Below are 16,364 nucleotides of genomic sequence, written 5' to 3'. Positions count from 1 at the left end.
GGAGCTAGCTTGAAGAGGCCAAATCTGATACAATTTGAGTACCACAGTATGCAAGTATAACAATAGATTATAATCCATTGAATAAAAGAAGAATCCATACTGTTAATAGGTATAAATACACATGCATACACACATAAAAAGAAAAACATATAGGAGAAATAACAAGATCATATTCTTCAAAACTGCCCCATGGCATAAAAGACAAAAGGTTGGGGGGCAGCCTGGGTGGCTCAGCGGTTTAGCGCCGCCTTCGGTCCAGGGCCTGATCCTGGGAGACCCAGGATTGAGTCCCGCGTGAGGCTCCATGCATGAGGCCTGCTTCTCCCTTTGCCTGTGTCTCTGCCTCTCTCTGTCTCTCATGAATAAATAAAGAAAACCTTAAAAAAAAAAAAGACAAAAGGTTGAGGAACTGTTCCAGGTTAAAGAAGGCTAAAGTGACTAACAATAAATGAACTTGATCCTGGCCTAGATCAAGAAAAAAAAAATGCTATAAAAGACATAATGGGGTGCACCTGGGTGGCTCAGTTGGCTGACTGTCTGACTCTTGTTTTCAGCTCAGGTCATAATTTCAGGGTCATGCTATGGAGCCCCATGTGGGATTCCATGCTCAGTGGGAAAGTCTGGTTCCCCTCTCTGGCTCTCTCCTCTCTGCCCCTCCCCCTGCTTGCACACTCTGTCTCTCTAAAATAAATACATATCTTAAAAAAAAAAAGGAGGCATGGGGGGGAAATCAATGAATTTGTAATATAGACTATAATACAACCATGATAATTTCCTGAATGTGATAACTACTTTAGATATGTAAAAGTAGGGGGATCCCTGGGTGGCACAGCGGTTTGGCGCCTGCCTTTGGCCCAGGGCGCGATCCTGGAGACCCGGGATCGAATCCCACATCAGGCTCCCGGTGCATGGAGCCTGCTTCTCCCTCTGCCTATGTCTCTGCCTCTCTCTCTTTCTCTCTCTGTGACTATCATAAATAAATAAAAATTAAAAAAAAAAAGATATGTAAAAGTATATTCTTTTTTTTTTTTTTTTTTTTTTTTTTTTTATGATAGTCACACAGAGAGAGAGGGGGAGACAGAGACACAGGCAGAGGGAGAAGCAGGCTCCATGCACCGGGAGCCCGACGTGGGATTTGATCCCGGGTCTCCAGGATCTTGCCCTGGGCCAAAGGCAGGCGCTAAACCGCTGCGCCACCCAGGGATCCCTATGTAAAAGCATATTCTTAATAAAGATACAGATAATAGCCAACCTACTCTCAAATAGTTCAAAATTACGTATTTTCTTTTTTAAAAAGATTTTATTTATCCATTCATGAGAGACACAGAGAGAGATAGAGACAGACGTAGGTAGAGGGAGAAACAGGCTCCCTGCAGGTAGCCCGATTCAGGACTCTATCCCAGGACCCTGTAACCATGACCTGAGCCGAAGGCACTCAACCACTGAGCCACCCAGGTGCCCCTATATGTATTTTCTTTATGTACACACAAAGAAAATAGTAGGTATGGCAAAATGTTAACTAGTGAAAAGTTTACTAGGGTAAACTTTATTTTTTTTAATTTTATTTTTAAATATCTCTGCACCCAACATGGGGCTCGAACTCACAACCCAGAGATCAATTGACTGAGCCAGAAAGGCACCCCATTCTGGGTAAACATACTAAGTTCTTTGTTAGGAGCCTTTCAATTTCTCTGTTTGAAATGATTTTCAAAATAAGGAATTTACATATAAGTAAGAATCATTTGGTACCCCTAAAGTAAGGGAAAGGAGAAGAGTAAACCACCTAATTTTATATACTGAACACTCACAAACTCGTTGATAAATTAGGTGAGCAGTTTTTAGCTCTCCAGAGTACCCTTAGGCAGTATTCCAGTGTTCACTGTGTTTTATCCAAGTGTATCTGAGTAATCCCATTTGAGGCTCAAATGATAGTAGAACCCTTATTCATACAAAACAATAAAGCCATATTCCTCACTCAAGACATGTCAGAGAGTGGCTGGGGCAACAAGATGAGACATTCCTGAGGAAGGACTTTAACCCAATTACATCTCCCCAACACCCATCCTCTAAGGACAGTTTTCCTTCATAAATGCCAAAACATATTTCAAGAAGAGGCAGCACCTGGTAGCAGAAAGAAAAGAGGATATGTCCCAGGAGACAAGAATTCTAGCTCTGCCTTTGTCTCTTACTAGTGCTACCAACTAGAGCAAGCAATTGGATCTCTGGGGCCCAAGTCTCAATCTAAAAGGAGAGGCCAGAATAGAGGAGGGTTCCCTAACTCAAATACCTACATGAAAAGGACTGGTAATCAAAAGGAGTGAAGCAAGGAGGCACCCATGACAGCTGGAGAGCATGTACTCTGTCTAAAAGAGGTTTCTGCTTTTCAGTTCCAATCAACTTCTGCCAGGTAGGGTTGTGTCCCAGGATTGCCAGAGATCTTGACACAGAACATTCTCCAGAATAGATCACATTGTTAGGCCACAAAACAAGTCTCAACAAATTCAAAAGGATGAAAGTCATACCATGCATATTTTCTGACCATAGCGCAATGAAACTAGAAATCAACCACAAGAAAAAAATCTGGAAAGAGCACAAAGACATGGAGGTTAAATAACATGCTACTAAACAGCGAATGGGTCAGCCAAGAAATTGAAGAAGAAATTTAAAAAATTACATGGAAACAAATAAAAATGAAAACACAATGGTCCAAAATCTTTGGGATGCAGCAAAAGCGATTTTAAGAGAGAAGTTTATGGCGATACAGGCCTACCTCAAGAAGCAAGAAAAATCTCAAACAACCTAACCTTACACCTAAAGGAGTGAGAACACCACCAACAACAAAACCCAAACCTAGCAGAAGGAAGAAAAAAAGATTAGAACACAAATAGTGATATAAGAACTAAAAAAATAGATAAATGATCTGTTCAGGTCTTTGAAAAGAGCAAAATAAATAAACGTCTAGCTAGAAACGTCTTCTTTCACAAAAGAAAGAGAAGAAATAACAACCAACACCACGGAAATACAATGATAAGAAAATACTATGAAAAATATGCCAACAAACTGCCACCTAGAAGAAATGGATAAATTCCTAGAAAACATAAAAACTACCAAGGGGTGCATGAGTGGCTCAGTTGGTTACGTTAAGTGTCTACCTTCGGTTGAGTCGGTGATTCCAAGGTCCTGGGATCAACCCCTTGGTGGGCTGCCTGCTCAGCAGAAAGTCTGCTTCTCCCTCTCCCTCTGCTCCTCCCCTGTTTGTGCTCTCTCGCTCTCTCTCAAATAAATAAATAAAATCTTAGAAAGAAAGATATAAACTACCAAAACTGAAGCAGGAAGAAATGGAAAATTTGAACAGATGGATTACCAATGATGAAATTGAATCAACAATCAATAAATTCCCAACAAAAAAAAAAGTCCAGGACTAGATGGCTTCATGGGTGAATTCTTTTTTTTTTAATTTAGATTTTATTCATTTATTCATGAGAGACACACACAGAGAGAGAGAGGCAGAGTAAGAAGCAGCTCCATGCAGGGAGCCCGATGTGGGACTCTATCCCAGGACTCCAAGATTGTGTCCTGGACCGAAGGCAGGCGCCAAACCGCTAAGCCACCCAGGGATCCCCTTCTATAAAATATTTTTAAAGAAGAGTTAATACCTATTCTCGGGGCACCTGGGTGGCTCAGCAGTTGAGCATCTGCCTTTGGCTCAGGGAGTGATCCCGGGGTCCTGGGATCCTAGTCCCACATAGGGCTGCCCGCAGGGAGCCTGCTTCTCCCTCTGCACCTCTCTCTGTGTCTCTCATGAGTAAATAAATAAAATCTTTTTAAAATACCTATTTTTCTCATACTATTCCAAAAAATAGAAAAGGAAGGAAAACTTCCAAATTCATTCTGTGAGGCCAGTATTACCATGATACCAAAACCAGACAAAGACACCACAGAGAGAGAGAGAGAATGCTGCAGGCCAATATCTTTGATGAACTTGGATGCAAAAATCCTCAACAAAATACTAGAAAACTGAATCCAACAATACATTAAAAAAATATACACCACAATTGGGTAGGATTTATTCCCAAGATGCAAGAGTGGTTCAATATTCACAAATCAAAAAAAAAATTCACAAATCAATTAATGTGATACATCACATCAGTAAAAGAAAGAATAAAAACAATGTGATTATTTCAATAAATGCAGAAAAAGCATTTGACAAAGTACAACATTCATTCATGATAAAAACCCTCAACTACGTAGATCTAGAGGGAACATACCTCAACATAATAAAGGCCATATATGAAAAACCCACAGTGAACATCAAACCCAGGTCAGGAATAAGACAAGGATGTCCACTCTCATCACTTTTATTCTGCATGGTACTGGAAGTCCTAGTGACAGCAATCAGACAACAAAAGAAATAAAGTACATCCAGGGACGGCTGTTGAGCATCTGCCTTTGGCTCAGGGTATGATCCTGGAGTACCAGTCCTGCTTCTCCCTCTGCCTGTGTTTCTGCCTCTCTCTGTGTGTCTCTCATGAATAAATAAAATACTTAAAACTTAAAAAAAAAGTACATCCAAATTTATAAGAAAGAAGTAAAACTTTCATTATTTGAAGATGATATGATGCTATATGTATAAAACCCTAAAGATTCCACCAAAAAATTACTAGAACTGGTAAATGAATTCAGTAAAGTCACAGGATACAAAACTCATGTACAGGAATCTGTTGCATTTCTACACACTAATAATGAAACAGTATAGGAGAAAGGAGAAATTAAGAAAACAACGACATTTACAATTGCACCAAAAGTAATAAAATACCCAGGAACAAGTTTAACCAAAGAAGTGAAAGACTTGTATTCTGAAAACTGTAAAACACTGATGAAAGAATTTGAAGATGACACAAATGGAAAGATATTCCATGCTCATGGATTATAAGAACAAATATTATTAAAATGTCTATACTCCCCAAAGCAATCTACAGATTTAATGCAATCCTATCAAAATACCAACAGCATTTTTTCACAGAACTAGAATAAACAATCCTAAAATTTGTGTGAAATCACAAAAGACCCTGAATAGCCCAAGCAATCTTGAAGAAGAAAAACAAAACTCGAAGTATCACAATTTCAGACTTCAACTTATATTACAAAGTTGTATAAATCAAAACAGTATGGTACTGGCACCAAAATAAACACAGATCAATGAAATAGAATAGAGAGCCCAGAAATAAACCCACAATTATATGGTCAATCAATCTTTGACAAAGCAGGAAAGAATATTCAATAGGAAAAAAAATCTCTTCAACAAATGGTTTTGGGAAAGCTGGACACTAATACATAAAAAAATGAAACTGGATCACTTTCACCACACACAAAAATAAACTCAAAATGGATTAAAGATGGGATCCCTGGGTGGCAGCGATTTAGCGCCTGCCTTTGGCCCAGAGCGCGATCCTGGAGACCCGGGATCGAATCCCACGTCGGGCTCCCGGTGCATGGAGCCTGCTCTCCCTCTGCCTGTGTCTCTGCCTCTCTCTCTCTCTCTCTCTCTCTCTCTCTCTCTCTCTCTGTGTGACTATCATAAATAAATAAAAATTTAAAAAATGGATTAAAGACTTAAATGTGAGACCTAAAATCATAAACATCCTGGAAGAGAGCATAGGCAGTAATTTGTCTGATGTTGCTATAGTAACATTTTCCTAGATAAGTCCCTTGAGGTAAGGGAAATAAAAGTAAAAATAAACTGTCAGGGGACGCCTGGGTGGCTCCGTGGTTGGGCGCCTGCCTTTGGCTCAGGGTATGGTCCTAGAGTCCTGGGATTGAGTCCCACATCAGGCTCCCTGTAGGGGGCCTGCTTCTCCCTCTGCCTATGTCTCTGCCTCTCTCTTTCTCTGTGTCTCTCATGAATAAATAAATAAAATTTAAAAAATAAACTGTTGGGATATCAGGTTAAAGTTTCTGCACAGTGAAGGAAACAACAAAACAAAAAGACAGCCTACTGAATGAGAGAAGATATCTGCACATATCTCTGATAAAGGTTAACATCCAAAATATATAAACAACTGATAGAACTCAACACCCAGAAAACAACCCAATTAAAAAATGAGCAGAAGACATGAACAGATATTTCTCCAAAGAAGACATATGGATGACCAACAGATATATGAAAAGATGCTCAGCCCTCATCATCAGGGAAATGCAAATCAAAACCACAAGGAGATATCACCTCACACATGTCAGAATAGCTAAAATAAAAAACACAAGAAACAAGTGTTGTCAAGGATGTGGGGGAAACGGGAACCCTCCTGAACTGTTGCCTGGAAATGCAAACTGGTGCAGCCACTGTTCCCCAGAACAGGGGGGTCCAGCATCCCTGTCTCCTGGAAGCTCCAGCCTATATCTTAATAGAGACTATGCTTCCAAGTTTCCCTCAAGGCCAGAAACTCAGTTTTCTGTGGCACTTCTTTCCTGTCCTCTCCATCTGCTTCTCTTTAGATCTTGGAGACTGGGAATGCACAAGGCAGCCAGAGTAGAGAAGTATTTCCTTCAAAAGAAACAACTGCCTAATTTCCTCCTTTCTATGTCCCAAATCCTAGAATTTCCACATTGACCTAGAAGGCAGCAAGGTTCTTGCCTTTCTCAAGCTGTCCTGTCCCTCCCAGTCCATGTCACCATGAACCCATCTTTCATATCTTTCTTGATCTGGGCCCCTCATTCACCTTGCTCCTTCTCCACCCTGGATACCTCTATGCTTCTTTAGATGTAGAAAATAGCATGGCCAGGGAAGTGATACTCATCCAAATAGCCAAGATGATTCATCATCACTCTGAAAACCCTGCCATCACTGCCAGTCTCTTGACCATAGAGGAAAGAAGAAATGGGAATCAGTTTCCTAAAACCTCTGGAGCCAGCTCTTCTTGAGACTTTCCCCTTTATACCAAGAAGAAAGGTCTTTCCATAACTCGATATTCAAATCCTTTAGAAATGATCCCCCCACCACCCAAGTATTCCCCAAATCCCTGAATTTCCAGCCTTTTCTTGATGTGGGGAAGGTGAGTCCATATTCAGGAACTTTCTTTGTCTAATTCCACATAAACCTCAGACTTCGCTCTACAAACTCTCTTCTCCCTCTTAGACCTGTACTCATTTCCCCAGTGCCCCTCCCATTTCTCATGTCTAAAATGCCACTCACTGACTTAGAGTTCACCTTTTCATTCATTTTTCCAGGTGCCTTCTGTCCTCTTTTTTTCTGTCTGATTCCTCTTTCTGGTTCCCTCCCAAATTCTACCTTCTCCTCTCCTTCAACCTATCCAATTCTCTTTCAGCTGGACTCATTTTGTACCCATGTTCTATCTGTTAATTTCTGTTTCCCAGAACTATATCATATTTCCGGCAGTTACCTTCTAATCCATCCCATTCTCTAAACTCAGGGTTGAAATTCAGTCTCTTGGGACGCCTCGGTGGCTCAGCGGTTGGCATCTGCCTTTGACTCAGGGCGTGATCCCAGAGTCCTGGGATGGAGTCCCGCATTGGGCTCCCCGCAGGAAGCCTGCTTCTCCCTCTGCCTCTCTCTCTTTCTCTGTGTCTCTCATGAACAAATGAATAAAAAATCTTAAAAATAAAAAAGAAATTCAGTCATTCATTCACCTATCAGCATCCATTATGTGCTAGACACAAGCAGAGCAATGAGAGTGAATTTGGAGCTGAGAGGCAATAAATTGACAATTGTCATAGTATCTTTGGCTGCTCAGCTTTCAAGGATGTACCCTTCTTTATCCATTAGAACAGCCATACCACAATGAAACAAATATGTTTCCATCAAATAAGACATAGCTATCCTTCATACAAGTGAAGTTCTTATTTTTCCCTAAAATGAGGGAACTACCATTGTATAAATCGCTAGTTATGTTAATTACTACTCAAATTCAGTCACAATCCTGAATATTCTACTACCTAAAGGTGAATTGTAATGTTAACTTGCAACAATGTGTATAAAAAATTTAAAAGGAGGGGCACCTGGGTGGCTCAGTGGGTTGACCTTCTGACTCTTGATTTTGGCTCAGGTCATGATCTCAGGGTCATGAGATCAAGCCCAAGCCCCACACTGGGCTCTTTGCTCAGCATGTAGTCTGCTTGAGATTCTCTCCCTCACCTTCTCCCTCTTCCTCCCCTGATCATGTGTGCGTGCTATAAATCAATCAATCAATCTTTTAAAATTTAAAAAAAGAAAATGGCCATCATATACAAATAAATACACGAAAGATTAAGCAAAGAGAAACTATACCAAGCTTCTATGATGATTCTTGTTTCTGTAATTGGTCATAGTTAATAACTATGGTTCCTTCTTCAAGAATCCAAGCCATATTTCCTCTGCACTCAGTCAGAATCTCAGTTTTTACCCAGTGGAGTGATACAAAGCTTCATCTCCGAAGGGTCCTCAATTGTCCTGCCTTCTTGTAGTTGCTCTAGCTTTCTTTTTTTTTTTTTAAGATTTTTTTTTATTTATTCACGAGAGACACACACAGAGAGAGGCAGAGACACAGGCAGAGGAAGAAGCAGGCTCCATGCAGGGAGCCCAACATGGGACTTGATTCTGGGTCCCCAGGATCATACCCTGGGCTGAAGGCGGCACTAAACTGCTGAGCCACCCGGGCTGCCCTGCTTTAGCTTTCTGTTAACATTTATTATTGGGCATGGAAGCAGTAAGAGGCACCCCAGAAAACCCCTAGGTTCCAAACACCCATTCTCCTCCCATTGTGTAGCAGCAACCCAGTTTCCCTGGTCATAGGATCAATCACAGCAGCCGGAGAAGTCATCCCTTTTTCTGCCAGGTGTTTCAGTGGCATAAAAAGTCCAATACAGCCCAGTGGCAGTCTCATCTTCCAATTCAATGGAACCATCCTGGTGTCACCTCGTTGAAGAATTCCCCTCTTAAAGATTAGGACCTCCAAATTAGCAGAGTTCAAAGTTGCCATGATAGGAAGCAAAAATTCTACAAGTAGTTTACTAAGTGTGATACTGAAATAAAGCAAGATCCATTTCTATCCCTTGATTCTCAAACCCATGTATTCTGGCTGTAGGGGAGACAGCACCACATAACCTCATATTTCTAGGGTATGGTCTCCCAAGTGATACCATGATTGAGTCTTTAGTAAGCCATTCCACCACATAGAGGCTGTGTTCATTTGCTCTAAAAAGGATACTACATCTGAGACAGCAGCTACAATTGGAGTCCCCGACTAATAAAGTTTATGATAGTCCACAGTCACCCCCCAAGATCCATCTGATTTCTGCACAGGTCAAACTCCTGTTCATTTAAGTCTTCAAGGTTGGCATTAATCTCTGCAGTTCCCTGAGGGATGTGATATTTCTTTTGGTTAACTCTTAATAGGATATAGAAGTTCCAGGGGCTTTTACCTAGACCTACTTGTCGTAATGTTCTCACTCCAAGGGTCAGAGAGCCAATGAGGGAATCCTGGTAGTTGCCACAGATGTCTATGCTAATTATACTCTCAGGAATTTGGAAATAACCACAGGACATCTGACTGGCTCAGCAGTTGAGCGTCTGCCTTTGCCTCAGGGTGTGATCCTAGAGTCCCAGGATAGAGTCCCCCATTGGGCTCCCTGCATGGGGCCTGCTTCTCCCTCTGCCTATGTCTCTGCCTCTTCCTCTCTGTGTCTCTAATGAATAAATAAATAAATCTTAAAAAAAAAAAAGTCCCACAGGTTGGGACTGTGAATCAGCTGAGACCCTCTGTGAGTTGGACTTGAGAAAAGAATCTATTACGTGGCCACCCTAAGCCCTCACCTTGATTGGTGGGCCATAATGCAATTGGATCCTCCAGGAATTAGCATCAATTCAGAGCCAGTATCTAGTAATTCTCAAAAGATCTGGGTATTTTCTTTTCCCTAATGCATGTTCTAGTAAATAGTCCACAGTTCTTTTCTCAAGGAGACCCAATCTCCTTTAAAAGGGGGGGGGGGAGGTAAAAAAAGGGTGTGTGTGTGTAGTTTGTTTGTTTGTTTGTTTGTTTATTTATGAAAGACAGCCCAAGAGCAGGGTGAGGGGCAGCAGGAGAGGGAGAGAAGCAGACTTCCCACTGAGCCCACGACCCTGAGATCATGACCTGAACAGAAATCAAGAGTCAGATGCTTACCTGACTAAGCCACTCAGACGGCACTCCAATCTCTCTCTTTTAAAAAAAGATTTATGAGAGAGAGAGAGAGAGAGAGAGAGAGAGAATGCGGTGGACAGGGACGGAGGGAGGGGAGAATCTCAAGCCGACTCCATGCTGAGCACAGAGCCCAAGGCAGGGCTCATTCCCAAGACCCTGTGATCACAACCTGAACTGAATGAAACTAAAAGTTGGCACCCAGCCGGTTATGCCAACCGGGCGCCCCCAACCCCATCTTCCTTTTAATCAAGGTGCTCTGAATCTGTACTGATTTAGGTCTAGAAACTGGGAGAGAGTCTGTGGCTTTCCACTGTAACGACTCAAGTTAGATATTTCGGCTACCAGAGCAAGATTTTTTTTTTCTTATTATGTACATCAAGTGACTTCTTAGTAGGCGGCTCAGCTCATTTGTTTTTTTCCTTAGGAACATGGTGACCAATTAGCCACCACCAAAGATTGCTCTTGGCCAAGGTATTCTGATTACTGGTATGTCTCTGCTGCCCTTTACAGCAGATGTACTGATCATATCTTTGGTGGAAATATAATGTCATTTGGCCTCTGCTACTTCAGATTCCCATTATCCTCACTGAAATCAGGGAGCCCATCTGATGAACCTATTGCAGGGTGAATCCTCCATAGAATACCAGTTGGCTTACACAAACACAGAGCAACAGCAGAGCTTTTCAGTAACGCAGGTGCTTTCTTCACCAACGCATTTCTCAATGCCTTAGTGGAGGAAATGTCTTCTAGGACTTCTTGTAGAATGCAGTTAGGAGGTAAGTATGTTGATTGCACATGATAAGTCTACTCCAATATTCCTATCAGTCTAAGCCTTTGGGTTCTTTTTTCCACAACATGGGGGAAGTTCTGGCAGCTTCATTATGGTAGGCCACTGTTGAGTATGAGTTTCAGTCAGTGTAATAAGTAAACTGTTAATGCCACCTCCATCTGCATGAGCTAATACGTTAAGTCCATACTGCCTAATAAGTACACCCACATCAAAGAATTTGACCCAACCTAGGACTATATTTTGCTCAGCTTGGCCTAATACCCATAGGATCCCTTTTCATACATATTCTCCAGGTATTTGCTGATAGATATTATCAATCTTGTAGTCCTTTTGCTGTATAAATTGTTTCCTCCTGGGTTACAGTGTGCACCTAAATCCTTTGGGCTCAGTGATATTTGATCCTTATTATGAGTTTAATGGCAACAGGGAATTGTGATTATTTTAAGGAGGATGAACATCCTCTTCCAAGGAATCTGTCCCAGGTGAGGTTATCACAGAGTTTTCAAGGAAGAAACATTCCCAGACACTGGAAGGCAAGATACTTCTACGGGCAAGCACTCAGAAAACAGGTATTTTCACAATTTTCAGTTTCATCGTGGTTCAATAAGACATTCTTGTTCCAAGTTTCAGGATCCCATTCTTTCTCAATCAGTGCCCAGAACTGCACATAAGAAACTTATGAGACTGTTATTGTAATTCATTGACTCATGGAATTCATTTCTGAAACCAGCTTAATTAAGATATAACTAAAATACAATAAATTGAACATATATGAAGTGCAAATCTTGATGTATTTTGACATATTCATATACCTGTAAAACCATCACCAGGGACACCTGGGTGGCTCAGTGGTTGAGCATCTGCCTTCAGCTCAGGGAATGATCCTGGGGTCCCAGGATCGAGTCCCTCATCAGGTTTCCTGCATAGAGCCTGCTTCTCCCTCTGCCTATGTCTCTGCCTCTCTTTGTATCTTTCATGAATAAATAAATAAAATCTTAAAAAAAGAGAAAAAAACCATCACCATAGTAGAAATAGCATATTTGTTGCCCCCAAATTTTCCTTGTCACCCTTTGTAATCTCTCCCACCTGCCCCTCTCTGAGCCTTTTTATCCCCAAGCAACCATTGATCTGCTTTCTGTCACTATAGATTATTTGCATTTTCTAGAGCTGCAGTTGGCAAATATTTTATGTAAAGAGCCAAACAGTAAATATTTTAGGTGTGGACAACAGGCAAAAATGAAGATATTACTTGTATAATTTGTATTGTATGATAAAGTACTTGTATAACAAGAGAGAAAACAATTTTTATTGGTGAGTTTAAAAGTAGAATAATAATTGAGTACAATTTTTGTAATATAAGTCTACTAATGAAGTTTCTATAACATTTTGTCTAATTGATGTTCAAAGTTAGTGTTCCCTCTCATCAAAATCTGTCACAAATCTTTATTAATTCAGATTTGTAACATGATATTTAAAAATGTCTTTCATGCAGATAGGTACTGTTAAATGCAGATGTCAGTCCATAAGTATATGATTTTACATAATCATATTTGTCACTTGAAAAACACTTATAGACTTCTATTATATTTTTCACTTGATATTTGCTTTTCAGCATGTCACCACATTGCAGTTTGACCACTTCCAATTGAAGGTTAAGTGAAATTGCCTCAATCACACAAATGGATTTTGAAATATGGAAACTTCCTTTATACTTGTATTGAAGTCCTAAAATTGCTCCTGGAATTGTAGCTCAAGTTTGGAAAACAGACATCTCAAATTTATGTGGGGATGGATATCTTTTTGTTTTAACTTTTTGCATCATGTGTATAAAGTTGTAATTCAAACAATTGTTACCAGAATTACTTTACAGCACTATAAGTTATGTATATAAGTACTATTTTTGCCTTATGATTTTAGGTTGAATTCATTAAGAAACATTGTCAAGTCTGCAACAAAAGCTAGTTACTAAAGGCATTCAGTGTTTGACAACAGTGGCTGGCTGAGTGTGGTTCTTCTCATCCAGAAAAATTTCAATTTAAAACTTGAATTTAAAAAACCCCAACAGAACATTAGTATTGTTAAGACATCAAATTGTTATGTAGTAGGGTAAGTCAGAATATTCAGCTTCTATTTCTTACAAAAATTTATGATGGTAGAGTCCACAAGAGTAAATGAAGTTCATATAATAGATTCAAAAATTTCTGCAAAGTACCTGCTGAAGAATAATACATTAATAATTACAAGCTTTAAACACTTTACATTTTCACAAGCTTTGTAAATTTGTCCAACCAAGGCTTTTTCTACTTCACATGTTTTTACCAACATCAGTTGTAACACATTTTAGCAGATTCCACTTTAGTTTGTAACTTTAGTTTGTAAATTAGTATTTCCTCAATTTCTTTAAAAATATCTTTTGGGGCAGCCCCGGTGGCGCAGTTCAGCGCCGCCTGCAGCCCGGGGTTTGACCCTAGAGACCTGGAATCGAGTCCCACGTTGGGCTCCCTGCATGGAGCCTGCTTCTCCCTCTGCCTGTGTCTCTGCCTCTCTTTCGCTCTCTCTGAATAAATAAATAAATAAATAAATAAATAAATAAATAAATCTTTAAAAAAATATTTTTTGCCTGTCCTTGTTCCACCCAGACTATTCACAGAAGCTAATTCTTTAGGGGCATCGGGGTGGCTTAGTCACTTGAGCATCCAGCTCTTGGTTTTGGTGAGGGTCCTTATCTCAAGGTCCCGAGGTCAAGCCCCAAGTCAGGCTCTGCACTTAGCAGGGAATCTGCTTGGGATTCTTTCTCCCTCTTTCTCCCTCTCCCACTGCTCCTCCTCCCACTGATGCTTGCTCTATTTTTCTCTCTCAAATAAATAAATAAATAATCTTAAAAAAAAAGAAGCTAATTCTTAAAAAAAAAATTTATTTAGCTATTTTTTAAAAGACTTTATCTATTTATTCATGAGAGACACACACACATAGAGAGACAGAGACACAGACAGAGGGAGAAGCAGGCTCCATGTAGGGAGCTGGACGCCGGACTGGATCCCGGACCTCCAGGACCAAGCCTCGGCCCGAAGGCGGCACTAAACCGCTGAGCCGCCAGGGCTGCCCTTATTTAGCTATTTATCTATTTATCTAGCAGAGATAGAGCCAGAGAGCACAAGCTGGGGCAAGGGACAGAGGGAGAGGGAGAAGCAGACTCCCCACCCAGCAGGGAGGCCAATGTGGGGCTCCATCCAGGACTCTGGAATCATGACCTGAGCCAAAGGCAGATGCCCAACGGACTGTGCCACAGGCACCCCAAAAAGAGGCTGATTCTTGAATCACTTCAAACTCATCACTGATTTCCTCAACTAAACACTAACTAGCCAGTATTGGTTATATCTGTTAAATCATTAAGAGCCAAGAAGAACCATTTGAAATCATTCCTCTTGTTTTCTGATTGTTTTTATGTTGCCCTAAATTTTCTCAACTCTTTGAGCAACTGTTCTCACTTAATGGCTAATAGTCTTTATTTTTTAAAAGATTTTTGATGTTGAATCTAAGAAGTGTTTGCCCTCACAGAAAGTCACAAAGATTTGCTTTTTTTTTAAATATTTTATTTATTTATTCATGAGAGAGACACAGAGAGAGACAGAGACACAGGCAGAGGAAGAAGCAGGCTCCCCGCAAGGAGCCCGATGTGGGACCTGAACTCGGATCCCGGGATCACGCCCTGAGCCGAAGACAGATGCCCAACCTCTGAGCCACCCAGGTGTCCCTCACAAAGATTACCTACTGTGTTTTCTCCTGGAAGATTTATAGTTTTATGTTTTACATTAAAGTCTATGATCCATTTTGAGTTACTTTTTTATATGGAGTGAGATATAGATCAAAGTATTTTGGTGGAGGATGTGAATAAAAAATTATTCTAGCATAATTTGTTGAATGGGTACCCTTGCTCCATTGCATTACTTTATTGCCTTTGTCAAAAGTCAGTCCATATTTGTGTGTGTTTATTTCCGCATTTCCTATGCTGTTTAACTGATCAGTTTGTCTGTCTTTACAACAAGACTACATTGTTTTTGATAACTGTAGCTTTACAATGAAACTTGAGATTACTGTAGTGGTAGCCCTCTACTTTGTTCTTCTTTTTCATTCTTTTACAGAGTTTTTTTTTTTTTTTTTTTTTTTTTTTTTACTATTCTAGGTCCTTTCATTTCCATATACATTTTATTTATTTTTAAATTTTTATTTATTTATGATAGTCACACACAAACACACACAGAGAGAGAGAGAGGCAGAGAGAGGCAGAGAGAGAAGCAGGCTCCATGCACCGGGAGCCCGACATGGGATTCGATCCCGGATCTCCAGGATCACGCCCTGGGCCAAAGGCAGGCGCTAAACCACTGCGCCACCCAGGAATTCCCCATATACATTTTAGAAATAGCTTGTTCTACAAAGAAGTCTGTTGGGATTTAGTTTAGATTGCATAGACCATTTTGAGAAGAATTGCTATCTTAACAATAGAGTGTTTCAATCAATAAGCAAATTATAGCTCTTTATTTGTTGAGATTATTCATTTTTCATACTTTGTAGTTCTGAGAGCACATGTCTTTCACACCTTTTGTTAGGTTTATTCCCAAGCATTTCATTTTTGGGTACTTTTGTAAGTGTTTTAAATTTTTAATTATTTGTTGCTAGAATATAGAAGTACAATTGATTTTTGCATGTTATATTGTGTTCTATAGCCTTGCTAAACTCACTTATTGGTTCTACTAGCACTTTTGCAGACTTCATTGGACTTCTTACATAGATGATTTCACATATTCTGTGAAAAAAGAATTTCATTTCTTCTAGAGAGGATAAATCTGGTCCTTGTTACTCCATCTTGGCTGGAAGCAGAAATCCTCCACACAGTTTTTATTTTTTATTTTAAGCAAAATCAGCTTAAAATAATGTGGCTACAAGAAATAATCGATAATTTTAGAGTTGTTATAGAAGCTCTCTGGTCCTGAGAACACGACAGGGACCCGAGAGTTAAAGGATCCGAGTTTGTCAGTTTCCCTCTGTAAACATCCAGTGCACATAGAAGAATTCATCCCACACTATAGTCATCATAGTTATCATTACTGATACAACAGTCAAATGCAACAGCCACTTGGGCTCCCAAAACACATGTTTTAGTTAATATGTACTCATCAAATAAGCCACAGGTAACATTTTGATGAACTGTGACACCACTGTACATCATGGATTACTAACATCTCATTTCCTATTTTCTTTTTTTTTTTTTTTAAGATTTTATTTATTTGAGTAGAGAGGGAGCATGAGTTGGGAGAGGGAGGGGCAGAGGGAGAGGAAGAGAATCTCAAGTAGACTCCTCACTGGGTGCAGAGCCCTACACGGGGCCTGATCTCACGATCCTG

This window comes from Canis lupus, chromosome 6 (genome assembly GCF_011100685.1).
Source record: "Canis lupus familiaris isolate Mischka breed German Shepherd chromosome 6, alternate assembly UU_Cfam_GSD_1.0, whole genome shotgun sequence".
In the NCBI taxonomy this organism is placed as follows: Eukaryota; Metazoa; Chordata; class Mammalia; order Carnivora; family Canidae; genus Canis; species Canis lupus.
Note: the sequence above shows the minus strand (reverse complement) of the source record.